Source organism: Sorex fumeus, unplaced genomic scaffold (genome assembly GCF_029834395.1).
Source record: "Sorex fumeus unplaced genomic scaffold, SorFum_2.1 ptg000010l, whole genome shotgun sequence".
Taxonomy (NCBI): domain Eukaryota; kingdom Metazoa; phylum Chordata; class Mammalia; order Eulipotyphla; family Soricidae; genus Sorex; species Sorex fumeus.
In genome coordinates, this window is record NW_026606067.1 from 27,701,144 (window position 1) to 27,714,145 (window position 13,002).

Below are 13,002 nucleotides of genomic sequence, written 5' to 3' on the forward strand. Positions count from 1 at the left end.
AGTAAAAGACCAAACAACATAACCTCTCTGTGTCTGTTTTGCAAACCATAATGCCCCGAAATAGAGAGAACGTATGCGATATATTGTCTGCTATGGAGGCAGGGGGAGGGTGGGAAAGGGGGTTATAATGGGGATATTGGTGGTGGGGAACGTGCACTGGTGGAATGATGGGTGTTTGATCATTGTGTGATTGTAACTCAGACACGAAAGCTTGTAACTGTATGGTGTCTCAATAAAATAAAAAAAGAGCACTTGTTGTTATTCCACACTTATCAATGTGCCAATAACCTTTCAGATTACATTAGATCCTTTGCACTGACTGTTTACAGACCTCTCTTTTGTGGTCACTGAAAGGGTTTGTTTAATTGGATATGTCTATCTAATTGATATTAAAAAAATCCACATAGAATTGAGCTAATTCAGGATTTGTGTCTGTTTTCCATTTATTTTTCTTATGATAACAATGTCCAGTTCTATCCAAGTTAAAGCAAATGGCAAGATTTTATCCACATTTTTAGTTAGCAGTATCCCATTGGGTATTTCTACATCTTCATTTTCCCCTGGATCTTGATGCCTCCATCCCAGGCCCAGCAGATGCAGTGACCAAAGGCAGTGAGAAGAAGAAGACAGGCACAGGACGAGCTTGTGTGTCTGTAACAGACCCAGGGCTAGACAAAGAGTTTCTCTGATTGGGCCAACCAGAGGAAATCTTTTGTGCAGTCCTGAGCAATTCCTGAATCCCGCTAAGACAGCATCATTCCTACTAGGTCCCAGGGTGCTGGTTGTGAGCTCATCGACCACAAAAATGTCTCTATTGATGAAAAGTGGAATAACTGGTCAAATGGACCCTCCTGTTCTAAAGAGGACAAAATACAAACCAAAAGCAATGAAGAACTCACCTCCTCAACCTGGAGACAGTCCATTCTTGTCATCTACTTCAAAAACTAATGCCTGTTGAAGGAATTAGAATTTTTGGCAGATGAGGGGCTATGGTCTATGTGTATCTTAAGAGTTTGAGCCCTTTGGAACTTAGGTCAGCTACCCCTGAGACCTGTGTCCACCTGTGATCAGCATAATGCTGTACTTTCAGGATGTCTACAATAAAAATGTCATTTATAAAATTAAAAAGTAAATAAATAAAAGTAATTCCTGAACCCCATGTCCTTAGATATTGGATGTTTTAAATCAGATCTATTATGCATAGTACTGCAATTAATATTGGTGTTTTAAAGTAATGTAATTCTTTAGAAATTGTTATGTATTATTTGCATTGACACTTAAGAGTTCATAGAAACTTTTAATTCTATTTTTAAAGTTTTGACAAATCTCCATGTTACTTTTATGGAATTTAAGCCAGTTTTCTTTCTTTTCTTAAAAAAGATATTTTTAATTAAAGAGCCATGATTTACAAAGTTATTGATAGTTGAGATTTTGGCAATAAGTCAGCACCAATCTCTCCAGCATTGTCAACTTCTCTCCACCGATGTTCTGAAATCCCCTTTCTACACCAACCCTTATTCCAATCACACCTTAACAGGCATATTAGAAAGCATCAGTGGTTACTGCCTAGATCTCACATTTACACTTTTGTTGAATCTTTGTTTTGGATATAGGTTATACCCCTTCTTATATATATCACTGGTAAAACTGAAGCCCTGGTGCCTGTTCATCCGTGACTTCTCGTTCTCTCCCCTACAACCTTAAATTCTTCCCTTCTATGTCTGTCTCCTCTAAACACTGGAATCAAGGGTGATCTAGGTATCCCCCTTTTATTATATTCCATCATCCTATATTTCATATTCCACTGATTAGTGAGATTATTCTATGCCTGTTTCTCTTCTGGCTTACTTCACTGGACATTTTCTTTTGTTGTTGTTGTTGTTGTTGTTGTTGTTGTTGTTGTTGTTTTGCTGTGGTTTTTGTTTTCGTTTTTGCTTATTTGGCTCACATCTGAAGATCCTTTGCCTGCTCCCATCAATATCCAGCGACCCAAGGATCACACCCAGAAGCCCCACCCTACCAGTACCAGATAAATACCTAATTGGCAGACCTACATTACATCCACTACTTCCACTACCCAGGCCACGCTCCAGGCCACTTAGACATAAGACAATACCCATCTTCCAAGATGACAGCACCATATTTAATGGGGTTCACATATGGTTTGAACCATGGGAACATCTACAAAGGTAAGAGGCCACCCTAAAAGCTTCTATCCCTCTTGGGGTTCTGGCAAGCTACCGAGAGTATCCTGCCCGCATGGCAGAGCTTGGCAAGCTATCCGTAGTGTATTTGATATGCCCAAAACAGTAAATACAATGGGTTTCATTCCCCTGACCCTGAAAGAGCCACCAATATGGCAGCATTAAGAAGGATGAGAAAGGAGAGGCTAATAAAATCTCAAGGCTGGCCAGGCTGGCAAAACAAAGAAGGACTAAAATGACTGTCTGTACTTTCACTGCACATGAGCTGGCATTGGATGCATCCATTGAGGACCTGATGCTGCAAGCACGAAAGATCAAGTACAACATACTTGGTCTGACAGAGACAAGAAGGCATCAACCACATCATGCAATTTTCGATACTGGAGAAGAACTGTTCCTTGGAATATGCGAAAAAAAGAGGTGTTGGTGGTGTTGGTGTCCTTGCCAACATGAACTTAACCATGAGCATTGATTTATTCAAATGCCTGTTATTCCAAATCAGACAATTACAATTGAATAGATGTGTCTCACTGCCGGCAGTTTCTATCTTCATTGTCTACACACCAAAATCCAATTATTATGAAGAAGAAATTGAGAAGTTCTTTATAGAGCTGGAGAAGTTCTATAACAAGACCACATCTTCTACATGATCATGGTTGGTGCTTTTAATGTCAAGATAGAACTGAAAAGATTGGTCGAAGAACTCCACATTAGGACCCAAGGTCTACAATGGAATGAACATGGTGAGAGACTTTCTGAGTTCATCATGTAGACCTATGACATTCATGGTAACTCACAGTTCCAGAAGGCTGAATCTTAATGTAACACATGGAAGTCTCCCTGTGGATGGTTCCACAATGAAATTGACCACATCATATTCAATTGACAGTTTTACCTGACCGATGTAGCTGCTGTCCCAAAATTCCAACGGGATCAGAATTTCGTGCAAAATTCTACTTCAGAGAGCGGGGAGAAAGGGCTGCAAAGTTTAAGAAGAGAACTCCCAGAATGACCACCAACTGGGAGCTCTTTGGCACTATTGCAGCAACATGGGAAGATGACATCGTTGATGACATTGACGAAGAATATGATTGACTGGTTCAGCACATCCATGGTTGTGTGAGGAACGCAAAGGAAGAGAAAGCCACATAAAGATGCCTGTCTTCGAAAACTCTCGAGTTCATTTATGAATGTAGCTTGACGCGAGCCTCAGGCAACTGCAAGCTAATGTCCAAGCTTGCAAAGTAGTGCAGAGAAGCAATAAAGGAAGACCTCAAAGAGAGAAGAGAAACAGTGACGGCTGATGCAGCAGAAGCCAGAAAAAGCATTCGCAACACCCGCCTGTCCTTCGCCAACTATAAGACCAAGATGACTGCCCTCCGATGTCCTGATGGATCTATCACATCTTCCAGAAGGATGATAGAGACGATTATACATGACTTTTCCTCAGATCTCTTAGAGATCCATGTCTGCCTGCCTACATACCAAATTCAGAATGATGAATAAGTCGTTCCCAACGTTCTCCCTTGCAAAATCTGATATAACATTTAATCGATAAAGAAACAAACAGCACGTGGCCCAGACAAGTTCAGACCCGAACTCCTGAAGAACCTGCCGTCAGTACACATCAATACACTGGTTTGGCTCTATACACCCTACCTGTTTGAATGCAAGTTTCCACCCCAGTGGAATATCAGCAGGACTGTTCTACTGTACAAGAAGGGAGACATCCACGACATTGGCAACTATCTCCCGATCTGCCTGTTGTCTGTCGTATATAAGCTGTTCACTTGAGTCTTCCTAAATAGAATTGGCAGAACACTAGATGAAGGACAACCATGCGAGCAAGCAGGGTTCTGAAAGGGATTCAGGATGATAGACCATATCCACACAGTAACCAAGCTCATTGAGGTCTCTCGGGAGTTCGCGATGATGCTCTGTCTAATGCTCATTGATTTAAAGAAGGCCTTTGATTATGTTGTTACTGAAGCAGTCATCGAAGCCCTAGCCAAACAGCACATTCAAACTCAATAAATCAGGATCCTCTGTGAGCTGTCTTACGAATTCACTACCAGGATCTCACCATTCTACAAGGAAGTGATTATCGATGTCAATAGAGGGTTTCGGCAGGGCAATACCATTTCTTCAGTGTCACCCTTGAGAACATCGTGCAACAATTGGAATAGGAAGAAATGGAAGTGAAGATAGAAAGTCAGCAACTACACCACCCCTCCTTCGCTGAAGACTTTGTTCTAAAAACACCAAACATTAGCCAAGCGGCACAAATGCTGGTTGACTTTGACCATGAGTGTGGGAAGGTCTGAATACAGCTGAATCTCACAAAGACAACATTTATGAGAAACAGACTCGTTCCTGACTTTCCATTCACTCTCAACAGAACAAACTTCTCTGAATATAGCACTTATGTATACATAGGTCGAGAACTCAACATGACAAAATACCTGGCACCTTAGTTGTGCAGGAAGAAGACAGTGGCTTGGAACGCCTTCAAGAGCATCAAAGAAATATCTAAGTGGATGAAGAACGTCCGGCTCTGGGCACATCTCTTCTATTCCACTGTTCTTCCTGCATTAACATACACCTCAGAGACCTTGCCCCTATAACAATAGGATGCTATTCACGTCTCCAAAAGAGGATTCAAAAGAGCTATGCTTGGAGTATCACGCTTCACTCAAGTGAGAGAAAGATTCGGAGTTCCAACCACCATCAATGATCAAGAATCAGGGATGCTGTCCTATTTGCCAAGGAATCAAAAATCAGATGGGCTGAACAGGTAATACCATTTCTGACCTACTAGATGGTCAAACTTCTTCGTCAAGACCCTGAATGATTGATTTGAGGTTCTTCGTGTCCTGGAGAGAGCACACGCCATTGGGGTAGGGTAGCACAGAACAGGGATGAATGGAGATATTACTGGTGCCCACTCGAGCATATTGATAAGTAACGGGATGTCAAGTGATCAAGTGATCAAGTAGATCATACCCAGCAATTCTTAGGAGTTAGTCCTGGCTCTGCACTCTGGATCAACTCATGGCTTTATTTGGGGGACCACATGGGCTGCCAAGGATTCAATCCGAGTCGGTCTCATGCAAAGCAAATGCCCTACCAAATGGACTCTTGCTCCAACCCCCCGCCGGACATTTTTTTATCTACCTTGAAAGAGGATTCGTTTATATCCACATCCCTTTTTGAAGATGCTGATCTTAGAATTTTTTTTTAGCATAGGTTTTTCTACATGGTTTACTATCTGTCATTTTGCTTTAATTTTCTTGATAATCATTGTTAATGAACACTTCGATGTGCCTGATGGCCATCCTTACATCCTCCTGGAGATGCATCTCTGAGGGCAGGTAGTTTTGTTGCTGCTGTTGTTCAGTTTTATGAAACTAGACATTTTGAATATTTGTTCTTTGTGATATACAATGCACACATATTTTCTCTGATTGACTAGGGCACTTTTTTTCTTTAGTGAGAGTATTTATTTCTTTCCCTACTACAGAAACTTTTCAATTTGATAAATTCCCGTTGGCTTAGTGCTGCATTTGTTTATTTTATTTGCTTTGCTAGTGAGGCTGATTCCCAGACACCACTAAAGTTATTACTAAAATAGCCCAAAGAAATAGCACAAAGATAGTACAGAGGTTCACATCTTTGACATCCAACTTTTTGCCATCATCACTGAGCATCATTGACCCTGAGCCTTGGAGTCCCTTGTGCAATAGCATGGTTTGATTCGCCTATATTTACTTTGATCTACTTTATAAATTTGTGTGTAACACATAAATTTCTAAACCATTTTTACTTTAGTGTATTCTATGATAGCATTCAATTTTACTTTTTTAATGAAACTGTCATCCAATTTTCCCAATTTCATCTTTAAATTTTTTCCTTCTGCATTTGGTTACTTTGTTATAAATCAAATGTCTATATTTCCAAGGATATGTTTTATAGTTTCTTTATTATATTTTATTGATCTGTGTGTATAAATTTATTTCAATTTCACAGACTATGTTTTTTTCTCACTACAGATTTATGGTATAGCTTAAAGTGGAGGAAGGCAGTGTCACCCATTGCCATTTTCCAGGACCACTTTGGCCACGTGAGAGTTTTTGTGATTCATGAAAAATTTTAATCATATGTTTCTATGTCATTGTATTATTTAATAACAAATAGAATCAATTTTATGATAATTTTTCAATTTATAAATGCAAAATATTTAAATTATTTTGCATTTTCTACATTTTTTTTGTTGGGGGCTCCCAAAAGGCCATAATGGGCCCTTAAGCCACTCCCAATAATTCAAAGCCAACCATCTAGTGGTTTAATACAAGGAACCCAGAATTCAGAGATGCTTGAGCCTGTGGTACCAGGGATATCAGGGCAACTTTAGTGGATCTTTGGGACCAGCACGGAAACACATGGCAGTGATCAAGGACCTACAGAGCTGTAATCAGTGATTTTTAGAGGAGCCATGTATTGCTAGGAATTAAAGGCATGCACCTTAACCTGGTACTATCTTTCTGGCCCCTCTATTTTTTAAATATCTTTTAAATTATTTATGTTTTAGCCATAGTGAGTTACAATTTTAAATACTTTCAGTTATAGTGCTTTAAATATACAACATTCCAACATCACACCCCCCCACCTTTGTATTTTTCCTCTACCATTGTCTCAGGGTTTCCCCTCCTGATAAATCATCTCCTCTCATCCCTTACCCCATGTCTCACTTGTGGTGGTAAGCTTCATTCAATGAATATGTTGCTTTTTTGACATTTTTATAATCCCTTTACTATGCTTTTTTTTATAACACACAAAGGAGACAGATAAATTCTATATCTGTCTTCTTTCTGACTGACTTCATTCAGCATGTGACTCTTCAAAGCTATCTGTGTCATGGCAAATTACATTTTTTCTTATTACCGAGGAGTATTATTAGCATATATCTCTGCCATAGTTTCTTTATCCACTGTTCTAAGTGTTTGGGTTCTTTCCAGGTAAACAGGGTTTGGGGGCCCTGGGGAAGATTCAGATGTGGAATTGCTGGTTCATATGGAAGCTCAATCTGTAGTTTTGTAAGAAACAAATGTGTACATATTGTTTCCAAAATAGGTTGAACCAGTATACATTCCCACCAGCAGTGGATGAGGGTTCTTTTTCCCATTCAGACCAATACTGCATGTTTTTGTTTTTTATGATGTATGTCAGTGTCACTGGTGTGAGGTAATGTGTTGTTATTATTTTGATTGAATTTCTCTGCTGATCAGAGAATCATTGTCATATATGTGTCTTCTATTTTTATTGAGGAGGAAATATATCCAGCAGTATTTAGGGTTTACTTTGAGTTCTGTGCTCAGGGATCACATCTTGCAGTGCTTAGGGGAGCATATGGAGTGCCAGGGATAGAAACCAGGCCAGCTACACACAAGGGAAGTAAGTGACTTAACTGTTGACCTCCATCCCCTGTATGCCATCTTTGAATAGTTCATAGTAATCTCATCACATTTTTGATGTGATTTATTGGTTCTTGTTTGTTCTGTTAAGTTTCCCTAGTGCTCTACATACCTTAGATGTGAACCCTCTGTCATGAAAGTGGTGTATGAATATTTAATCCTAGACTGCTATTCTGTTCATAATTTGTTTCATTGTGCAAAAGTTTCTTAATTTGATATAATCTCATTTTTTAAAATTTTATTTGTGTTTGATTGGCCAATGCAATCATTCAAGATGCACCCAGATTTGATGTCATGAAGGGGGTATGCCTATGTTTTCCTCAATATAATTTAGGTATTCAGATTGATATTGAGATCTTTATCTTATTCTTAATTTAGTCATGTGCATGAATCGAGTTAGGCAGAGTTTTTTTTTTTTAAATGGATTGACCAGTTTTCCCTACACCAGGGATTACTCCAAGCTCTATGCTGAGGGTTCACTACTGGAGGGCTCAGGGGACAATATGGGGTCCTGAGAATATAACCTGGGTCTATCGCAGGCAAGGCAATCACCTTACCTGCTGTTCCTTTGCTCCCGCTCCATGAAGTCTAATAATAAACAGATGGTGCATCTTGTCAAAAGTTTGCTTTTGTTATTGATATGATTCTTTACATTTTATTATCTTTTTTATATAGTTTTATTTATTTGAATATTATTCTACTTCTACATATCTGAAATAAATTTTCCTAAATACACAATCCTTTTAATGTATCAATAAAGTTGGTTTGCTAAGACATTATAAAGTTGCTGCCATATATGTTGAATATGAATATGTTATGTGTGTATATCTTTGTAGACATTTGATATTATGTATTAAAGCATGCATTGTTGTATGCTTTATAATATCTTTTAAAAACGATCTTGATTACTGATAATAGGCCACCTTTGAAATTGGCTAGAACTCATTGCCCAGAGGTTTAACTGGGGGCAGGGGCATATTTTATTAGTAGTCCAATTTTCTCATTGGACTATTTTTTGCAACTGAAGGCTTTAAGTTTCTTAATTCCTATTGATTCAGACTGGGGATTTCTTATGATAACTAAAATGTGTCCATTTTGAGTATGTTCTCCATTGTAATGACATAAAATTGTTTATAATATTCTTTGTAATTGCTTATTAAATCTGTGGTACCTGATGTAACTTCTACCATTGTAGAGGTTTGATACAATTAAGGTTTTCTCCCTACTTTCTTCCTGAACCTAGCTAAGGGTTTGTCCTTAGTGTATAGACTTTCAAAAAACATTCTCCTGGTTTCATCAATCTTACATGTTGGCTTTCCTCTTTGTACTTTGTTTACTCCCATTTTACTTGTTATATCATTCATTACACTTACTTTGTGTTTTAATAATTATTTATAGTTTCCTGAGTTGTAAAGTAAAATTGTTTATATTGGTCAGAGTTGGTCTATACCTCGTAGTGCTTCAGCTTACACTAGGCTATGTGCCCAGAACCGTGCAGGACTAGAAATCAAACTTGGATTGATGGAATGCAAAGCACTTAACCCTCTCACTATTCTTGGTTAAAACTGTTTATGTTAGGCTTTTCTAGTCCTTTATGAAAAGTTTGCATTGATGTAAAACTTGCCCTTTCTTCTGCATTTTATATTTATATATTATAATACTTTGTGTTTTCATTATCACGTTTCTTTGAATTATTCATTATTCATTTTATTTTGTCATTGATCCATTTTTCCATAGTAACATGAATGATATTTTATTTGATTTCAATTTTTGTAACTTTATTGATAGTTGTATTATGTTTCAGCACATACCCTAGCACATAAATTGTCCCATATGAGCTGAGAAAGATGTTGGATTTCTTTGTTTTTGTAAGGATGTAAAACACAGTAAATGTCTTTTAAGCCAGCTCATCCAACTTTTTATATTAGTCAGGTTTTTCCTTATATTAAAAATTCTGTCTGGTTGATCTATGCCATGATGGGTGAAGTGTTAATTTTGTTGCTATTGAAGACTCTCTTCAGGTCTTTTGTTAATCACTCAGAACTGTTTATTACTCTCCATTAATGTGGATATGTAAGTTATAAACTCTATCTATGTATTAATCCCAAGACCATTATATAACATCCTATATCTCACTTAATACTCTTTTCATATTAATTCAGTTTAGTCAGAAGTAAATACCCCTTTCAGGCTACCATTTGCCTGTTTATTTTCCAAACTTTTATTTCAAGTCTTTGTTTATAATTGACATTTAAACGAGTCTCCTATGAACAGGAGAATGTGCGGATATCTCATAAAATATATGTCTATCCTGCATATAAGGCATTTGGTTAAAGTATTACTTTTTCTTCCGTATGAAGCATAATTATGGCCTGATAAAATGCCACATACTTGGTTCTAAGTTTGAGAGCCAGGATTGGAATGAGTCCTTGGTTGGGGAAAAATATGGGACCTGAAATACAGGGACCCTGTGAATGGGAGTCATTAAAACAGTAAGTCCTTAAAGACATATATGACTGTTTAAGTATTTTTAAGAAAATAAGTTTTGAAAAAAAGCCAGATTTGTTCTGTTTTCCTAAGAAAGAGAAAAAGGAAATCTCTGTCATCAAGGATCCAGAGAATGAGCAAGATAGAAGGAGGAGAAAATCCCAGCAAGTTCGCATGGCACAGTTAGCTAAGGAGTGCTGCCACACATTGCACTGTCCAGGCCACAGAGAGGAGCACATCTGACTGAGAGAGGCCATGGAAGGTTGGCGCTGCCTCTGAATTCGGAGAGAAAAGATGCAGAGCTGCAACTAAGAGACCAGATAGTCACCAGTGACACTAATAACAAATAAATTGGTGCTAATAGGATAGCCCTACGTCAGAGCAGGTGGGGATGAGAGAATCTGGGTGACTACAATTAAGAACATTAGATTCCAGCAGAGACAGGGCATATTGGGTCGTAAATAGCAGACTGACCTAGTCTCAATTCCCAGCACAGCATATGAAGTCTGGAACCCTGACATGAGTGATTTCTAAGCACAGAGCATGGACATAATTATGTGTGACTCCCCAAAGAAACAAACAAAAAACAATATCATAATGTTTCCCTGCAGTCATCTATTCCTTTGGCTGCTTCAGTTCCCAGACTCAGAAACTCTACAGAAGGATCCGACTGCTCCACGCACCCACAACACGGCATCTGCTGTCTAAGCCCCAACAGAACCTCACCCCAATGGGTATGGGATCTGGGATGACACTGGCATAGAATTGGCAGGATGTTGTGGAATGATCCCATGGTGCTGGACATTAAATATAAAGATGCCAATACCAGGAGAAGTGAGGATATTAAGGCACCAGAGAGTTGATGATGAGGATGGGATTTACACAGCCAATCAGAATATAGAGCACAGCTCACCAGGTTCCAGACACTATTTTTTTTTTTATCCTTGAGTTCAAAATACTAACACTTAAACAACCCATAAAAAAGGAATTTATTTTCATTTTTCATTATGGGCATTTTTGTAGATTTTACTATATCTTTTTGGTTTCTTTCCTCTTTACAATGACATCTCTATGTGTGGTGATCATTTTTCAATTCCTTCTCATTTCTCTTAAGAATTTGTTATCGAATATCTTCCATTCCTATGGTCCTATATCCAAATTTCAGACTGACTCACTCATTCTCCAGGTGAAGTCAATTTCCAGCTGATAACCCTGAGTTGTTTTTTTTTTTCAGAATGAAATAGGCAGATTTCCTTCCACTTGGGTCCTGGATACATCCTTACTAAACATCTGTCATCTTTGCAGGCCCATAGCCACAGCCCAGACTGTAAAGTCACTTATATGTTTTCTACCCTGCACATTTAAATCTGTACCAAATATTTGAACTTCCTGCTGTGAACCCATAGTGTTTCACTATAGATCCAACCCTATCAACCACCTCTAGCTACTATAATTTGTAACCTACTCCCATTGCCACTTTCCCAGCTGACAATTCCTCATAAGGTGTCAGTGGTGACCAGAAATCAATAAGTACATAGATATCCTGATATAATAAACAGTGTATCATGGTGATTGTTTGAACCATTTGGACTTTGAAGTTCCTTCCCTAAATTATTGTGGACAATGAGAAAACAAGTTTTATAGTCTTTGGGTCTTGGCCATTGATGGGATTACACGGCACCAGGAGGCCAGTTGGTGGGGTGACCCCTGCCTACTGGAAGGTGGATGATATGGGTGGAGGATGCTTGACCTTGATCCGAGCAGACTTGGAGATCTCAGTCCGGGACCCGCATGCCATTGTTCCTCTGACAGTACCTTTATGTTTGTGGAGAGTGATCTCAGCATGGTGGTGGCTGGTTCTGGAGGTCTTCAGCTGCCGGAGCCCTGATTGGGGTAGGGAGGAAAACTCAACCCACTCCCCTCCAAGGAGCCCCCGGTGAGGACGGCCAGGCGTGGGGGAAGGAGACTCTATAAAATCCAGCTCCTGGAAGAGAACAGCGCAGAGCATACAAACTTTTGTGCTTATGTTTCAGTCATACAATGATTGAGTGCCCATCCTTTCACCAGTGCCCATTCTCCACCACCAAAGATCCCAGTATCCCTCCTCGCCCCCACCCACCCCACCCACCCCACCTCTATGGCAGGGCATTCCCTTTTGCTGTCTCTCTCATTTTGGGTATTGTGGTTTGAAATAGAGGTATTGAGTGGCCATCATGTTTGGTCTGTAGTCTTTCAGCATGCCTCTCCCATCCTCCGTGAGCTCTCCAGGAACTCTACTTGGTTGTGCCTTCTCTATCTGAGCTGCCTTTTCCCAAAGCATGTGAGGCCGGCTTCCAAGCAGTGGAGCAATCCTCCTGGTACTAATCTCTACAATGATTGGGTGTAAGTCTCCCATTCTGTTACTTTATATTCCACAAATGAGTACAATCTTTATATGTCTGTCCTCTTTCTCACTCATTTCACTGAACATGATACTTTCCATATTGATCCACTTATATGCAAAATTCATGACTTCATCTTTCCTAACTGCTGCATAGTATTCCATTGTGTAGATGTACCAAAGTTTCTTTAACCAGTCATCTGTTCTTGGGCACTCATTTCTTCCAGATTCTAGCTGAAGTAAACAGTGCCAAAATGAACATACAAGTGAAAATTTCATTTAGACTGTACCTTTTTTGCATCTCTGGGATATATTCCCAGACGTGGTATTGCTGGGTCAAATGGGAGCTCAATGTCTAATTTTTTGAGAATTTTCTATACTGTTTTCCAAAAGGGCTGAACAAGTTGGCATCCCCACCAGCAGTGAAGGAGGGTCCCTTTCTCGCCACATCTGTGCCAAC